At 42.7% G+C, this 16585-nt stretch overlaps 1 protein-coding gene across 3 annotated transcripts in view; it reads right to left on the bottom strand.

Moving 5' to 3' along the window:
- ZNF235 (zinc finger protein 235) overlaps positions 1 to 16585 on the bottom strand; it is a 67437-nt gene that overhangs the window by 26255 nt on the left and 24597 nt on the right. The window contains exon 1 of one of the 3 annotated variants that reach the window (XM_027079773.1): positions 91 to 3207. The exons of the other annotated variants lie outside the window; for them this stretch is intronic. The gene's annotated coding sequence lies outside the window, so the exon portion shown is untranslated. Of the gene's footprint in view, positions 1 to 90; positions 3208 to 16585 lie in introns of those variants that run through there. 3 annotated transcript variants of the gene reach the window in all.

Here is a 16585-nt window from a genome sequence, read left to right on the forward strand (position 1 = left end):
GGGGGAAGTTAACGATGGTATGGTGCCCACAAGCATGTAGACCCCAGACCAGCTGGAACCTGAAGGTTGATGATGCCGACTCCCACTTACCTCACCGCCAACTCATCAGGAGAATGTCCACGAGCTGATCACGCCCTTCTTGAAAAATTACTATAAAACTTCCCACTATCGTCTCCAAGTGGGGACACAGTTTTACGAGGCAGGAGCCCACCGTGTCCCCCTTTGCCTGGCAAAGTAATAAAGCTATCCTTTTCTACTTCACCCAAAACTCTGTCTCCGAGATTCAATTCCACACCCGTGTACAGGGAAGCTGAGCTTTTGACATCAGGGCCAAAATGCCTGGGTTCAAATTCTGTTATTTCTACTTATCACTTTCTACTTACTAGTCGCATAAACCTTGAGCAAGTTATTAATCTCTCTGTGCCTCAATCCAGTCTACCTGTAAATGGGTACAATAATGCCACAATTCCCTCCTGCAGCTTCAGACAAGTAGGTGCTCTTAAGACTCGTAAAACTGCCTTTGCGAATCTGCTTTACAGAAGATGACTCTTAGGAAACACAGACTTCAGAGATGACTCTGTCCCTTTACTTACCCTTACTCTCCAAAAAAAGCCTAATTCTGACTGGTGGTCTCACAGATGGTTTGTGCTGTTGTTAATGAACGTTAAATTGCCACGGGTTTTTTTCCCCTTAATAGGTGTAACTACTTGCACGTGTTATTAAGCTGAAAGAACGAAGTTTCTTCTCGCATTGCATGAAGGTAAACAATGACTAATAAAAACCTAAAACTAAGAAATCGTGTTGCATTTAAATTAACAATATGGGGTTGTTACACAATACTGAACATTTTTAACTGAAGCCTGGCTACATCGCAGGCACTGTGCAAAGCCGTGACCACGATCATTTCTCGGTCTGGGATAAACCACAGAGGACTTTTCCCAGGATCCAGCGGAAGATAACTCTCCTTCCTAAACAAGCGTCCAGAAAGAATCCAGGAATCCAAGAACAAACCCACCTCAGTGATCAGGGAAGGCACAATGGGTCTGCAGCTGGAGCTCCGACCCCATCCCAGGCTCGCAGGAGCTTCCCAACAACAGGGCGCTTAAGTATTATCACTGAATTTATGGTAACATCCAACATTTTACCGTGCACTAGGCACTGTTCTTAAGCTTTTAAAATATAATCTCACTTAATCCTCAAAAGAACATCATTGGGAAGGAACTAACCGGAGGAAACTGAGGCAGAGAGAGATTAAGCAACCCGCTCAATAATTTACCGCAAGAAACAGAGCTGGCCCGTAGTAGCGGTAGGAGGGCTGGGGGAGCAGAGAGCGCGGGAGACCGTCAAACTCAATGTAGGACGCGAGCCCGCCCCCGACGCGGGAGGTTCGCCGAGGGAACGCACACCGCCGCCGCTGCCCCCTCCCGCCCTCCGCCGCTCGCCGCGGCTTCTCTGCCCCAGGAGCGAGGACCGGGTGGCCCCACGCCGAGTCCGAGAAGGCTCGGAGGGATCACAGGGACGCTGGGTTAACTCACCGCCCTAGGAGTAATCTCGGCCCCGACCTCGCCTTCCCGGAGCGGAAGTGCCTCGGGCTACACACAGTTCCCGGACTACACTTCCCAGAATCCCCAGGCGGAAGCGCCTCAGATTTCACGAACCTCCTGGACTACATTTCCCAGAATGAAGTTCGCAGAACCGCTCTTCCCACCAGCTGTCTTGGGTTTTGACTGTGGAGCGGGCTCGAATTTAGTCACTTTTGGTGGAACTGTCAGATTCCTTTTGTTTTACTCATTTCTTAAAGCTCATGAGAAAATAACGTAAGCAGATAGTTTTTTGGGTAACAATAATTGCGAATTTTTTAAAAATGCGTCCGTGTAAGAGAGAAAAGAGAGGCTTGTATTACGAAAATAAGTTAAAACCCAACATTTTTAGCGGAGGCAAAGGGTAGACTAAAAAGTGGGAAACGTAAAAGTGACCTAGGCGGAACTGCCTAACACAGAACTTAAGGAACACTGGATTTCAAACTTGTTTCCAATGCTGACTCCCCAAATATCAGCAATAAAACCTGTTAATGAGACAAAAACATAGTTTATTGCTACCTGGTGACACCACCTCCACAGAGCCTCCGCACCTTGACAGTGTCCGCGGAGCCAGGAAGACAAGGCTGGAATTCACTGAGAATTGGAAGTGTGGTTTAAGGCGGCGTCCTTCAGTGCAAAAGACGAATGGGATTGCATGACGGTCATGATGCTGCAGTCCAGGATTGGTGGGAAGAGCAAGGATTTTTGTAGGCGAGGAACCTACAGGTGCAAACTGTTGATGTTCTTTAAAGAGATAGAAGAGTTGATGGGTGCTTGTGGAAGCTCCTTTAATGAACAATCAAGCAATTTGGGCAGGAATCTTCTGGAATAGTAAAGGCATGCTAGTAAAACTGACTAGTTATGTTAATGTACACAGTAAATTGCGGGAGGGAAGGTAGATAGGTAGGAAGTTTCAGTCTTCAGTTTCCAAGCTGTCTGTCTTGGGGGGAAGGGAGAGGTTGGAATAAAGTGTTTTGACTCCTTTGCTTCCTTTATTCAGCAAGGCACCTAAGGGCTCTTGAGAGGGTTCTGTGGAATGAGCGGTTCATTCCAATATGCTAAGAATTTGCAAAAAGGCTATACACACATCGATTAGGCTGTAAAAGCGAAATATCTTGAACTTCATTTTTAAAAAACATAGTGGTTGTTATGTCAAACAAAAGCAGCTCCGTTGCAGGGAATTTAATATTGTGATGTGTGCATATATAAAATCCTGAACTGTTTTCTAATTCATTTGGCTTCAGACATTTCAGTATATATTTCTATTCTGCTCCTGATATAAATAGTGTCTGGTGAGTGAATAAGCCAAGTGAACCAGGAAACCATGGTTTTTCTCCTAGGCAGGGAATATATTTTGTAGCTTTTTATTATGAAAGTTTTCAAAAACTGACAAAGGGGGGGATGGGGATGACAGAAAGGCATTTGTGCCCAGGAGGACCCCAGAGGGTCCTGCTCAGTTTCACTCCATTGTTTATTTTTTGTGTCATTAAATAATTTCTTCTTCTAGCCTATGTGTTTCCTATCAAGTAAAATTTAAATCTAAAGGCCTAATTAGACTTTTTTTTGCAGTTCACATTTTGAAAAATATTTATTAAATGGCCTGATATGAAATGTCCTAATTTTTTAAACATCTTTATTGGAGTATAATTGCTTTGCAATGGTGTGTTCATTTCTGCTGTATTACAAAGTGAATCAGCTATACGTATACATATATCCCCATATCTCCTCCCTCTTGCGTCTCCCTCCCACTTTCCCTATCCTACCCCTCTAGGTGGACACAAAGCACAGAGCTGATCTCCCTGTGCTATGCGGCTGCTTCCCACTAGCTATCTATTTTACATTTGGTAGTGTATATAAGTCCATGCCACTCTCTCACTTCATCCCAGCTTACTGATTAGATTTAAGTTCATCTCTTTTGACAAAGAGACCACTTCATAGGTAGAACTAGAAACACCTGAACAAAGACCAAATGAAGCCAATACAAATCCCGGGCAAAACACCTTTGAATAGGAAAAAAAATAACAGCAAATATGTGAAAAACAGTGGACTTATTTTATTTTATTTTTTTGGCCACACGACTTGCAGGATCTTAGTTACTGGCAGTGAAAGTGTCCTAACCACTGGATGGCCAGGGAATTCCCTAAATTGGGACATTTTTGAAAGTGAAAACGGTACCGTTCCTAATTACACTAAGGCAATAGATATAATCTGGCACTATTATAGACAACTGGGAGATAGGGTCACCGCACTCATGGGGATTGATATAATTCTATTTTCTAGTACCTAGATGTCTGCTGTCACCTAGATGTCCCAATAACCAAGACAGAAAACTAGCTGGAAAAAAAACACACACCTGCAGAAACTGAGCTGCAAGAGGAGAGGGATGAAACTTGAATTAAAAAAAATGATAATAGGATTATTTAAGGAAACTGAAGTTCAGCATGTATGTGTCCATAAGTGCATGGGCAAGGGCACACACACTCATCTAAGTTCCATCTCCAATTTACCAATTGAAAGTAGATGAATTTAAGGGGAGGATTACCAATGATGAGGGCAAAGATAGTAATCTCAAAGACTAAGTGAAAGAAATTTCTCAAAATACAGCACAGAAATACAATCAGCTGGAATCAATGATGGGAAGAGAGGAGATGTGAAACGTATATCCTGGAAATCTATCATGTGAGTAAAAGGAATTCTGAAAATTGGAGAAGGAAACAACAGAGGCAAGAAAATAATGAACTAGATAATGAATGAACATTTTCTTGATCTGAAGAAACAACGCTGCAGACTGATAAGGCTACCAAAGGTCATGCCTGGATTGATGAGAAAACAAAAAATTCCCATCTTGGCAGAATTCTGGAATTCTAAGATTAAAGTGAAAATCTTAGAACCCTCCAAGCAGAAAGAACAAGCTACTCATAAAAGCAAAAGAATCCATTGATATTGAACTTTTCCTCTACAAAACAGGAACACAGAAGTAAGTTGAAGCACTTTCTACTTACTAATAGCAAGCCAACAGTTCTGTACTGAAGCTAGATATCACTTACTTGTCAGGCAAAAGGAAGGATGAGCATGAATTCAGACAGTATTGCCCCACAGGAGGAAAATACTCAAAATGAAACAGAATTGCTAAGCAGCAAATGCTGTCGCTCCTAAGAGCTATAAGCCTAAAGAGAAGGAGTAGCCTCATGACCTAGGTGGAACCAAGGCGCCCTCTGGTTCTGTGCTGGTTCCATTTATTTCCGTATCATCAGGAAGCAGCAACTCCAAAACATCGTTTTATCAACCAGGAGAGGCTGGCAAATAAGACCAGTGCAGTATCCTGCTCATCCAGCAGAGGTCGCACTCCATGAGAAGCGGGTCACTGTCCCAGCCCCCGAATCTAGGCAGTGGCGAGATTCTCCCCAGGAGGAGAGGCAGCCATAAGAACACAGCTCTGTAGCTCTAAGGGGGATGACCTCACTTGAAAGAGTGTGGGTGAGTTTACTTGATAATTTCAGAGATCCCATTTTACACAGATTTATTGCTTGAGTAAACTGACATTCACTCACTGCAAACTCTAAAAAGTAGAAGAAACATTCCATAAAATCCTTATCAGAACAAGTCGTTGTTTATACAAGGTGTCCTTCACATGCTATCTGATGCACATATACACACGTACACATGTTCATGTTTTTGATATTAATCTGCAGACAGAGCCTATTTTCCGTAAATCCGATTATATCCCGTCATGTTTGTGCCATCATTTTAACAGCTCCATGTTATTAAAAGCATATCAAAGTATATCAAATCTTACGCAAATTCTTATTGAGGAACACTCGTTATATCCACTTGTTGAAAACTTAGTGACATCATTCATGGTACTTATCTTTTCTATGCTTTAAATTTCCTAATTTAAATTTAAATTACTGTTCTAAGATTTGCAGATCGAAGAGAGATACACATTAAACATTTCAAAATATACTAACTCCTCTCTGAAATTTATACATTTTTTACAGCTACCCATAGAGAAAACTGTGTAAGAATGTCAAGCCTACACCAATAATGAAAAATTTGAAAATAAAATGACCACATGCAACAATTAAAAAAAATTTTTTTTCTTGAGGATTAGGAGGGGGAACGTTGGATAGGGAACTTGACAAAATTAATATTCTTCAAATCCAACACAGCCCTACCTAACAAATGTTGATGGGAGAAATGCTATAGCACTCTGAATATAATCACATCAAAGTCTCAATGAAAAGATGAAGAATAAAAAAACTAATTATCAGTTTAAAGTTTACTGTGACAACTTTTGTCATTAGCAAATACTTTTGACACTTTCTAAGTGTTACAGTAAAATTCTACTTTAACACCCTAGTGGGGTCAAAAGATTTAAGTGTTATGGAGTATCCAGTTAGTGAAAGATTAACAAAAGTAATTTTTTAGCCCGGCTATACCATCACAAAAATCATAAAGGATAGCTGAATTCAGACTGTTTACAAGAGATGGAATATGAAACAGAGTCCCAAATACTAAGAACCCAATTTGAGAACTGTTTTATAAATTAGCCAACGATAGCCCCTGTTTATTGGCCCTATGTTGTTTATTTTTTTAATTGAAGTATAGTTGATTTACAATGTTAGTTTCTGCTGTACAGCAAAGTGACTCAGTTATACATGTGTGTGTACATATATATATATATATATATATATATATATCTTCTTTTTCATATTCTTTTCCATTATGGTTTATCACAGGATATTGAATACAGTTCCCTGTGTTATACAGTAGGACCTTTTGTTCTATGTTATTTACTTCTTTATAGCCGCCTGGGACCATGAGCTCAAAAGCCTGCTGGTGCCAAACTGAAATCCTCATGTAATCAATTACTTTAATACAGCCCAAATGAGCACATTTTAAGTCATTTGGAGCCTGCTTATTTTGTACACTCTGCAAAATTGCATCCAACATCTGCTAGCCAGAGATTAAGACAAACCCTGGCGCTGTAACAGACCCTAAGCAGCTGCTGCCTTTCGGAGTTCTCTGACCCCAAGGCTCCGCCTTGTACTGCCGAGCGACATCACTTAGACCTGTAAGCAGCCCCCCTCCAATCCCCATCTGCCCCAGAAGTTCCCTTGCCCTCTTTCTCTTCTCAGTGGTGGTGGTGGCCACCCACTGTAGTCTCTGTAAGGTCTCATGCTCTGAGACTTCCCTTCACACATGCGATCTTATCAAAGTACCATCCCGATGAACCTGATTGGGTACCACTGCCACTTCCTGGTCATATCTTTTTCCTTGATCAGCCCCGAAATCTTCCCACTCACTATAAGAACAAAGGCTGGGGAAAGAACAGGAGCCAATCACACACCAGTGTAAGGCCAAATTAGATGATGAATTATAGTACCATTGGTCTTCTGCATTTTGACTATCTACTTGAATTAGTTTTATTAAGACCATTGGGTTCTTCTGAATATATTTTATATGAAATTCTTCAGATGAACCTAATATAATTTTCTCCCTTTTATATACATTTTCTCTCTTTAATCATATAACAAACAAGTTCTGAGCACACCTACAAAGCACTGAGCAATGCTGTGTGGCTTCAGCAGTGAACAAAAGCTCTGCCCTCATGGAGCTTACATCCTAGTGGAAATCAGTTTTGGCATGTCTATGATCACACTTTTAAGGACCTGATCATAGTCATCCTTTCTAAGGCCTCCCTCCTGAGTAATGTGTGATAAATGCCACCGTTCTGACTGATGTCCTTAGTGTACCACTTACGAGGGTTCTCTGCCGTGTGGGCTCTTAACCACTGGGATGTGTCGAGCTATGGCTGAAACACAGACTTTAGTTTGTTTTGGCCACGCAGCATGCGGGATCTTAGTTCCCCGTCCAGGGACTGAACCCGTGTCCCCTGCAGTGGAAGTGCAGAGTCTTAACCACTGGACCGCCAGGGAAAGTCCCTGAAACACAGACTTTAATGAAAATATTTTCTCTCCTATTTGACCAAAGGATTAGATGAATTTAGACCTCACTGAGGTCTTTGACAGACACCATTTCATAGAACTGTTTCCCTCCGTGGATCCTCTGATAAAGTTCCTCCCACTCTCATCACTTCTTCAAAATTCATCCTGGATAAATGTGATGATGTACAAAATGTGATCTCCAACTGAAGCGCTGACCGCAAGCTCATAATGGTAAGGCTTCTCTCCTGTGTGAACAGTCTGATGATTCTGGAGTCACAAGAACCATCTGAAAACCATACTGTATACACTTTCATATCTGTATGGTTTCTCTCCAGAGTGGAGACTATGATGAAGCTGAGGTCTTGAGGTGTCACCGAAGCACTCAATACACATCCCCTATTTATAGTGTTTCTCTTCCATGTGCGTCCTCCAATTAATCCGTGAAGACTTTCCCACATGCCTCACAATTTGATGGTTTTCTCCCCATGCCCCCAACCCCGAGTATGGGCTCTCTGGCAGGCTTGAGGCTGTAGATTCTGACACAGTCTTTACCCTTTACTTCTCACGTCTGAATGTTTTCTCTTCACTGCTGTCTCTCTGATGGACCAGAATGGCCTGACCGAAGCCCTTTCCACAGTCCTTGCAATTACAGAGTTTCTGTCCTGTGTGGATCCTACAATGAATTTTAAGATCTTCACTGTGACTGAAGTCTTTTCCACACTCCTTACATTTGTATGGTTTCTCACCGGTAGAAAACTGAACCTGACATCGCAAACTCCAACTTCAAGCCCTGCCCCTACTCCTCATGCTTATAAGGTTTCCTTCAATTCAGTGCCTTCTGATGAACTTTAAAATATGAATTGATAGAAGCAGCTCTTTTTTAAAAAATAGGGATTCTCTCCTGTATGGACTACCAGATGGATTTCAGAATGGGAGTTTCTCCTGAAGTGCTTCCCACAGGCGCATATGTGTTTCTCTCCAGTGTGGACTCCTTGACGGGCCTGAAGACTGAAGCCCTCATCACTTACTTAGGATACACACGGTTGCCCTCCAGTGTGGATTTTATGATAGGCCTAGGAGTGTTAGAGCTGGCGGAGGCCTTACCAGATTCCTCACATTTACAGGGTTTCTATCCCGTGGGGAATCCCCTGATGAATGTAAAGATTTGAGCTACAAATGAAGCCCTTCCTGCTTTCCTCACATTTGGACAGTTTCTCTCCCACGTGAACTTTCCAGTAAGCGTTCTGTGCGGGTGCATGACGGAAGCTCCGCCCACATACATCAGGGTTGATGGGTTTCTCCTCAGTGTGGATTCTCTAATGGCCCTGAGGATGCAAGGTGTGAACAAAGGCCCTACCGCACTTGACAGTTAATAGCGTTTCTCTCCTGTCTGGATTTTGCAGTGAACACTAAGTGCTGATCTACAGCTGAAGTCTTTCCCATATTAGTGAGCTCTGAACAAAGCCCTTACCACACCTAAAGCATTTTCCTCCCATGTGAAGCGTCCAACGAATACAATGAGCTGAGCTGTAACAGAAGCCTCTCCTGCATTTGTTACATGTGTAAAGCGTCTTTCTGAAGCAGACTCGCTGATGAAGATCAAAGTTGGAGACATTACTGAAGGCTTTTGCACACGCAGGACACTGGCAGCTTTTCTTTGCTGTGTGAATTATTCTGTGCTGATCACTGGTTAATAGCTTCATTCTGGCTTTTCCATAATTACTGGAGTTATGAGATTTCTCTCTTTTGCAAACTCTCTGAATGTCATAGTGGTCTAAGATATAACCAAGCTTCCAACACACCAATCATACTTCGTGGTTCTTTTTTTTTTTTTTTTTTTTTTTTGCGGTACATGAGCCTCTCACTGTTGTGGCCTCTCCCACCGCGGAGCACAGGCTCTGGACATGCAGGCCCAGCGGCCACGGCCCACGGGCCCAGCCGCTCCGCAGCATGTGGGATCCTCCCGGACCGGGGCACGAACCCGTGTCCCCTGCATCGGCAGGCGGACCCTCAACCACTGCGCCATCAGGGAAGCCCTCATGGTTCTTTTTTCATGGGAACTTGCTGACATCTACTCTTATTATCCTGTGCTTGGGTCAGACATGTTTTCCACCAAGAATGCGAGCCTCACGAGGAGGGAAGCTGAATTTTTTACATTATTGGAACCACCCCCTTTATGGTTTAAGATATGATTTTTGTCTTCAGAAAACTGAGCCAGTGCTCCTGCCTATACTTACAGGAGGAATTGCCTCGTTTCTGGAAATGAGAACCATCTATCATAGACTTTTGACACCTGGTTAAATCACTGGCAAGCTGTTGCTAGAACTGCTAGCAGGAAAGCTCTTTGTTTCCACCTCACTTTCTTTGTTGCCTCCTATGAGGACAGAGAATTCAGAAATGTGGACAAGTGACCTGCCTTGTTCAGAGATTTCAAGATTTCACACTTAGGACACAAAAGTAAACTTTAATAAACTCTGGGAAGGTTCAGCTTACGTTTTTCACCATGTAACATGTTCTCTGATTTACAAGGCTTCAGAAACCAGTAAGCGGTCCACTAGGCTCCACTTGGCATTAAGTGAGACCCACTGAAGACCAAATTAGAAATCAGTTGGCTGCAAAGTGACAAAAAAGACAACACTAACAAACAACTAAAAACAAAAACAAACAAATGAAAAGAAAAACAACCAAAAAATTCCACCTCAATGAAGACTGAAACTTCACAAGTTTTGGCAAAAGAATTCACTCCTTATGGTAATGGAATTACAATGAGAAAAGCAGATGGAAATACCATATATTTAGAGGTTGTGCTCCTTCATGGAGAATATTTTGAGGCAGAGTTTAGAAGAGTTTGTGCTATAGAAAAGATTAAGTCACAAGGGAGAATTAAGTATTACGTGTGTCAGTTTTAGACTGAGAGAGGTTTTGGGTTTGATACATACTGATAACTTGTTGTGCTTCTTTTTTAACTGAGTTTCACTAAAGTCCTGTAGAATCTTACATAATAAATGATGTAGTTGCATTAAGTGGAAATTTTAATGAAAACCAATAACATAGTCAATACTCTAGCACATTTGGGCTTATGTTATATAGTCTAAATATTAAATATTTAAAACTAGAAGTTTAAAATCTAGATATTTAAAACATGTCTGGAAATTTCTGCACAACCTAGATTTCTGGAAACCTAGTCTTATTTTTCTAGATTGATATTGACTACGAGTTGTCTCACAACTATTGTGAGTTCTTGATTACCTCCAAAATAATTTCAGGTTTAGAAATTTCTAAACTGTTTATCGTTACTATGATTCCTAAGTTTCTAAATTTAGACAGACACCTAAACGTTTGAGACTTTTTTTTCAATTTTTCATCTCACTGTTACATGACTTCAGAGGAATTGTTTTGAGAACTTTACTTCCCACCCTGTAAGAACAGTCAATTAAAAGTTGTCTCTCCTTGGGCTTCCCTGGTGGCGCAGTGGTTGAGGGTCCGCCTGCCAGTGCAGGGGATGCGGGTTCATGCCCTGGTCGGGAAAGATCCCACATGCCGTGGAGCGGCTGGGCCTGTGAGCCATGGCCGCTGAGGCTGCGCATCCGGAGCCTGTGCTCCACAACGGGAGAGGCCACAACAGTGAGAGGCCCGCGTACCGAAAAAAGAAAAAAAAAAAAAGTTGTCTCTCCTGGGGACTTTCCCGGTGGCCCAGTGGATAAGAATCCACCTGCCAATGCAGGGGACACGGGTTCGAGCCCTGGTCCAGGAAGATCCCACATGCCGCAGAGCAACTAAGCCCGTGCGCCACGACTACTGAGCCTGCACTCTAGAGCCCGCGAGCCACAACTAATGAGCCCTTGTGCCACAACTACTGAAGCCCGCGCGCCTAGAGCCCGTGCTCCGCAACAAGAGAAGCCACTGCAAGGAGAAGCCCGTGCACCACAACGAAGAGTAGCCCCCGCTCGCCACAACTAGGGAAAGCCCATGTGCAGCAATGAAGACCCAATGCAGCCAAAAATAAATAAAATTAAATCTTTAAAAAAAAAAAGTTGTCTCTTCTGGAACAGACTGGTGGTTGCCAAGGGGGAGGGGGTTGGGGGAGGGACGGAGTGAGAGGCTGGGGTTAGCAGATGTAAGCTTTTATATACAGAATGGATAAATGAGGTCCTACTGTATAGCACAGAGAACTATATTCAATATCCTATGATAAACCATAATGGAAAAGAATATTTTAAAAAAGAATATATATATATGTACTACTGCACGGCAGTAATTAACGCAACATTGTAAATCAACTATACTTCAAAAAAAAAAGTTGTCTCTTCTGTTGTCGTGGCAGGGGCTTGATGAACAGGCTCTACATAACTCTGCTGAGCTGAATGTTTCAGAATCTGGGCCACGCTGCACAACCTACACATCTGGACATCAGGGCCCTACTCGAAATAGTTAATAAAATGTTCACAGATGGGATTAGCAGGGGATTTTTCAGACAGAGTTTAAAGTCATTTTTGCCTTAGAACATCACACTGGAAACTTATGCTAATGTCTAAGGGGCTGTGAGGCCTTGGAATGGTTGGAATAACTTGCAAGCTTGGGAGCAAAGTACCTTTATCACCCACTGCCTGGAATGCAGTGTGAAAGCAGAGAGTGGTCCTTCAGCTCTTGCTGGGATATTTCTCCCATGAGAATTAAGGGGAAAGAAAGCTGATGTGGTAACATACGTGGTTTTAAAAACCTAGCAGTAATTCAGAGCTCCATAAATTCCGGGAAAAAAAAAAAGCAAAAACCTGGAAGCTAATCTTTTACAACAGAGACAGAGTCTGGGAGAATGAAGAGAACAGGGCTCAATGCAAACTCTGAAAGCCAACTGTGAAAATGGACTTATAATGTGTCTGGAACCCTCATGTGGATGACCCCTCCCTTCCTTCAGGTTCCCCACTCAAATGTCAGCCCATCCATATAAAATTGGTTACTTTAGGGGCTTCCCTGGTGGCGCAGTGGTTGAGAGTCCGCCTGCCGATGCAGGGGACACGGGTTCGTGTCCCGGTCTGGGAAGATCCCACATGCCGCGGAGCGGCTGGGCCCGTGAGCCATGGCCGCTGAGCCTGCGCGTCCGGAGCCTGTGCTCCGCAACGGGAGAGGCCACAGCGGTGAGAGGCCCACGTACTGCAAAAAAAAAAAAAAAAAATGCTTAGGCCCTGCTAAAACTAAATTAGAATCTGTCAAGGCATCTGTAATTTTGGAAAGCTCCCCAGGTGATTTCAGGATGCAGTCAGGGCTGAGAACCACTGCACTAGGTGATGAACCCAGATGATTTGTGGCCTGAGTCCTTGCTCCCAGCCCCTACACAACCTGCCTCACTAGGAGTAAGGGAACTAACTGCCCAAGGGCTCCCAGTGAGCCAGGAAGGGAGCTAAGCCCAGCATCCAGGCCTCCTGACTTCCACCTTCCCTCTTCTCTCCATTATAGATACCAGTGGAGCAATCTCTAAGAAGAAAGAGAAGCATCATGGTTTCTTAGTGCCACTGGAGGCAAATACCCAGAGTGGAAAGGCAGACCTGATTTTAGATCTACCAGATCAACTTTAAAAAAAAAAAAATAGAGGCAATTCTTATAAGCCCCTCCCTGTGCTGAAACATTCTGAATTCAAAGGATAAAGAAATCATGTTAAGCAGATTTTTTTTTCGGCCGTGCTGTGCAGCTTGTGGGATCTTAGTTCCCCAACCAGGGATTAAATCCAGGCCCTTGGCGGTGAAAGCGCGGAGTCCTAACCACTGGACCGCCAGGGAATTCCCAAGCAGATATTTAAAAAGTAGTCTTCAATAGGCAAGACATGGAAACAACCTAAATGTCCATCAACAGATGAACGGATAAAGAAGATGTGGTACATATATATACAATGGAATATTACTCAGCCATAAAAAAAGAATGAACTAATGCCATTCACAGCAACACGGATGGACTTAGAACTTAACATACTAAGTGAAGTAAGTCAGACGGAGAAAGACAAATACCATATGATATCACTTATATGTGAAATCTAATATGACACACATGAACTTATCTACCAACAGAGACAGACTCACAGACAGAGAGAACAGACTTGTGGTTGCCAACGGGGAGGGATGCCTTGGGAGTTTGGGATTAGCAGTGGCAAACTATTACATATAGAATGGATAAACAGTAAGGTCCTACTGTATAGCACAGGGAACTATGTTCAATATCCTGTGATCAACCCTAATAGAAAAGAATATGAAAAAGAATGTCTATATGTATGTATGTGTAACTGAATCACTTTGCTGTACAGCAGAAACGCAACATTGTAAATCAACTATACTTCAATTAAAAAAATAAAAGAAGCCTTCGTATAGAATATTTGTTTGTTCAAAGGTAAGATAGCATCCGAGTTTCAAAGTGAAGGGGGTGAGAGAGAAGAGGATACCTTGAAATCTCTCTATGTGCTCTACATATTCCTTCTGAAAACTTCTTGCTTTTGTCATGCTTGATATTACAAAATAAAATGTCTTACGTATATTTAGTTTTTGCCAGACTCCAACACTATATATATATATATATATATAGTCTCTTTTAACCCATACAATAACCTCATGAAATATGTAATGATATTGTCTGTATTTTACATCTTTGACCCTGAGGCACAGAGAGATTAAGTAACTTGCCCAAGGTCACTGAGTAAGTGTTAGAGCTCAAAACTAGCAGGTCTGGATCCGGAGTCTGAGCCTTAAGTGCTCAGAATATTGCCCCTAATCAATCAGCTCCCCTTCTCGTTGTCAGGGTTCTGCCTAAGATGGAAATGTGGTTTTGTTCTTGCATGACATACCTCTATGGCTCCCCTGCGCCTTTAAAATAAACACACAATTCACAGAAACTTTCCAGGTCAGACCTTTTCTCTCCCTCTCACCACACGGAATTTCTGGCCTTAGTATTCCACTTGCTTTCCCACAGAAGCCTCCAGGCCTCTCCTTGGGCTGTTCCTCTTTTACCATGGCCTCTTCCTGCTCATCTAGCTTTTAGACTTTAATTATTCTCAGCTTAAACATCCTCTGCTTCAATATGTTTTCTCCTGGTTTTGACCTCATCCTCAAAAACTTCTAAGCCTACTTGACATCCTAATGAAAGCAGAATATGCTGGCCAAGAGCCCAGGCGATGGAACCAGGCTGCTGGGACTTAACTCTGGCTCTGCCATTTCCTGGCTGTGTGACCCTCAGCATAAGCCATTGTTCAAGGAACCTCTCTGTGTCTCTGTTCCCTCATCTGTAAAACAACAGGGTCTTATGAGGAATACGCAGATTGATACCTGCAAAGCATTAGAGTCTCTGCCTGTTAAGAAGTGCCCAACAGATGCTAATAATTATCATCATTATGATCAAAGTTACCATATGATACATATAGGAGCCACACATTTGTGCTGGTTTGTTTCTAAAGACATGTGTCTTAGATCATGAAAATATTAGCAATAATTATATGTCAACTTTTGAATATTCTGAAAGTTGGCAGATGCTCCAAGAAAAGCAGCAGCAGTTCTCAAGGGAAGGCTGTGGACTCCTAGGGGTCCCAGAGACCCCTTCAGGGAGTCTGTAGGGTCGAAACTATTTTCCTAATAATACCAAGGCACTGGTTGTCTTTTTCGCTGTCTGTAATCACAATGATGGTGCAAAAGAATGCTGTTTAAAATCACTAGCACCTTGGCATAAATCAAAGCAGTGACACCAAAAATGTAAGCAGTCACTGTATTCTTTTTTTTTTTTTTTTTTTTTGCGGTACGCGGGCCTCTCACTGTTGTGGCCTCTCCCATTGCGGAGCACAGGCTCCGGACGCGCAGGCTCAGCGGCCATGGCTCACAGGCCCAGCCACTCCGCGGCATGTGGGATCTTCCCGGACCAGGGCACGAACCCGTGTCCCCTGCATTGGCAGGCGGACTCTCAACCACTGTGCCACTGTGGGACTCGAGGGACACTGTTCCAGCTAATGATTAAGAACTCTCCAGACAATAGGGGCTTCTTAGACAATGGGTGAATTTCCAGGATGTCCGGCCCCCTTCCGAGAAGGAGGGAGATAACAAAATGTAAAAAAGGTGTCTGTCAAAGACCAATCAGGCAGCTGGGGACAAGTTCCCTCTCTGGTCCGAGCCTAAGCCGGGACCAATCAGCAGGAGAACACAACCAAATCTATAATTTACATACGGGGAAGTGGGAACCTATAAAACTGACATATTCGCGCCCAAAAGGGTTCCTTCTTCGACCTCCTGCGTGAGGACCAAGGAACCCCGGTGCACCGGCCTTCAATAAACCTCTTGCGTTTTGCATCGACTTCCGACTCTTGTTGTTTCCTGGGCGAGTCGAAACTCCTAGGAGACCGCGCAGGTCTAACACCACCAGGGAAGCCCCACTGTATTCTCTCTTGCTTTTCACTCATAGTAAAAACAGTGATAGTTTCACTTAAGAAAGTTCTTGATGAAACAGTGAAAGTTATTAATTTTTTAAAAAGTTATTAATTTTACTGCATCTCAGTCCTGGGGTATACGTCCTTGTGATAGTCTACAGTAAAATTTATGCTTACTTACTGCATATGCTTACTGACAACAATGGTTGTCCCAAGAAAAGGCAGCTGTGGCCATTCTTGGAGTTACCAGGAATACTAGGCATTCCTTTCTGGAAAACATCCCTTTTCTTGAAAGAACAACTGACAAACTATGGTTGCTCAGATCTAGGTATCTGGCAGAACTTTTGGAAATGAGCAAAACAAGTCTGTTACTTCAAAGAAAATTACTGGCAGCAAAGTATCGGAATTTTGGAAAACTTGTATCACTGAGAGCTTGACAGCCTCCCAGTGCTTAAAGACTTAAGGTCTTTAGAGACAGAACTTTTCTGATGAGACTGGTGATGATATTGACAAATATGATTTTTTAAAATCTTGTAAAATCAAATGTGTCAGTATTTGAAATATCTGTAAAACTCGGCCATTAACATTTTCCAATTGAGCGATGCATCATTTCATAAAACCATTAATGGATGAAAGACTCAAAGTACACAAAATACAAAACTGACCAA

Source organism: Aethalodelphis obliquidens, unplaced genomic scaffold, assembly GCF_003676395.1.
Source record: "Aethalodelphis obliquidens isolate GAN/ISIS:26980383/991018 unplaced genomic scaffold, ASM367639v1 scaffold43, whole genome shotgun sequence".
In the NCBI taxonomy this organism is placed as follows: Eukaryota; Metazoa; Chordata; class Mammalia; order Artiodactyla; family Delphinidae; genus Aethalodelphis; species Aethalodelphis obliquidens.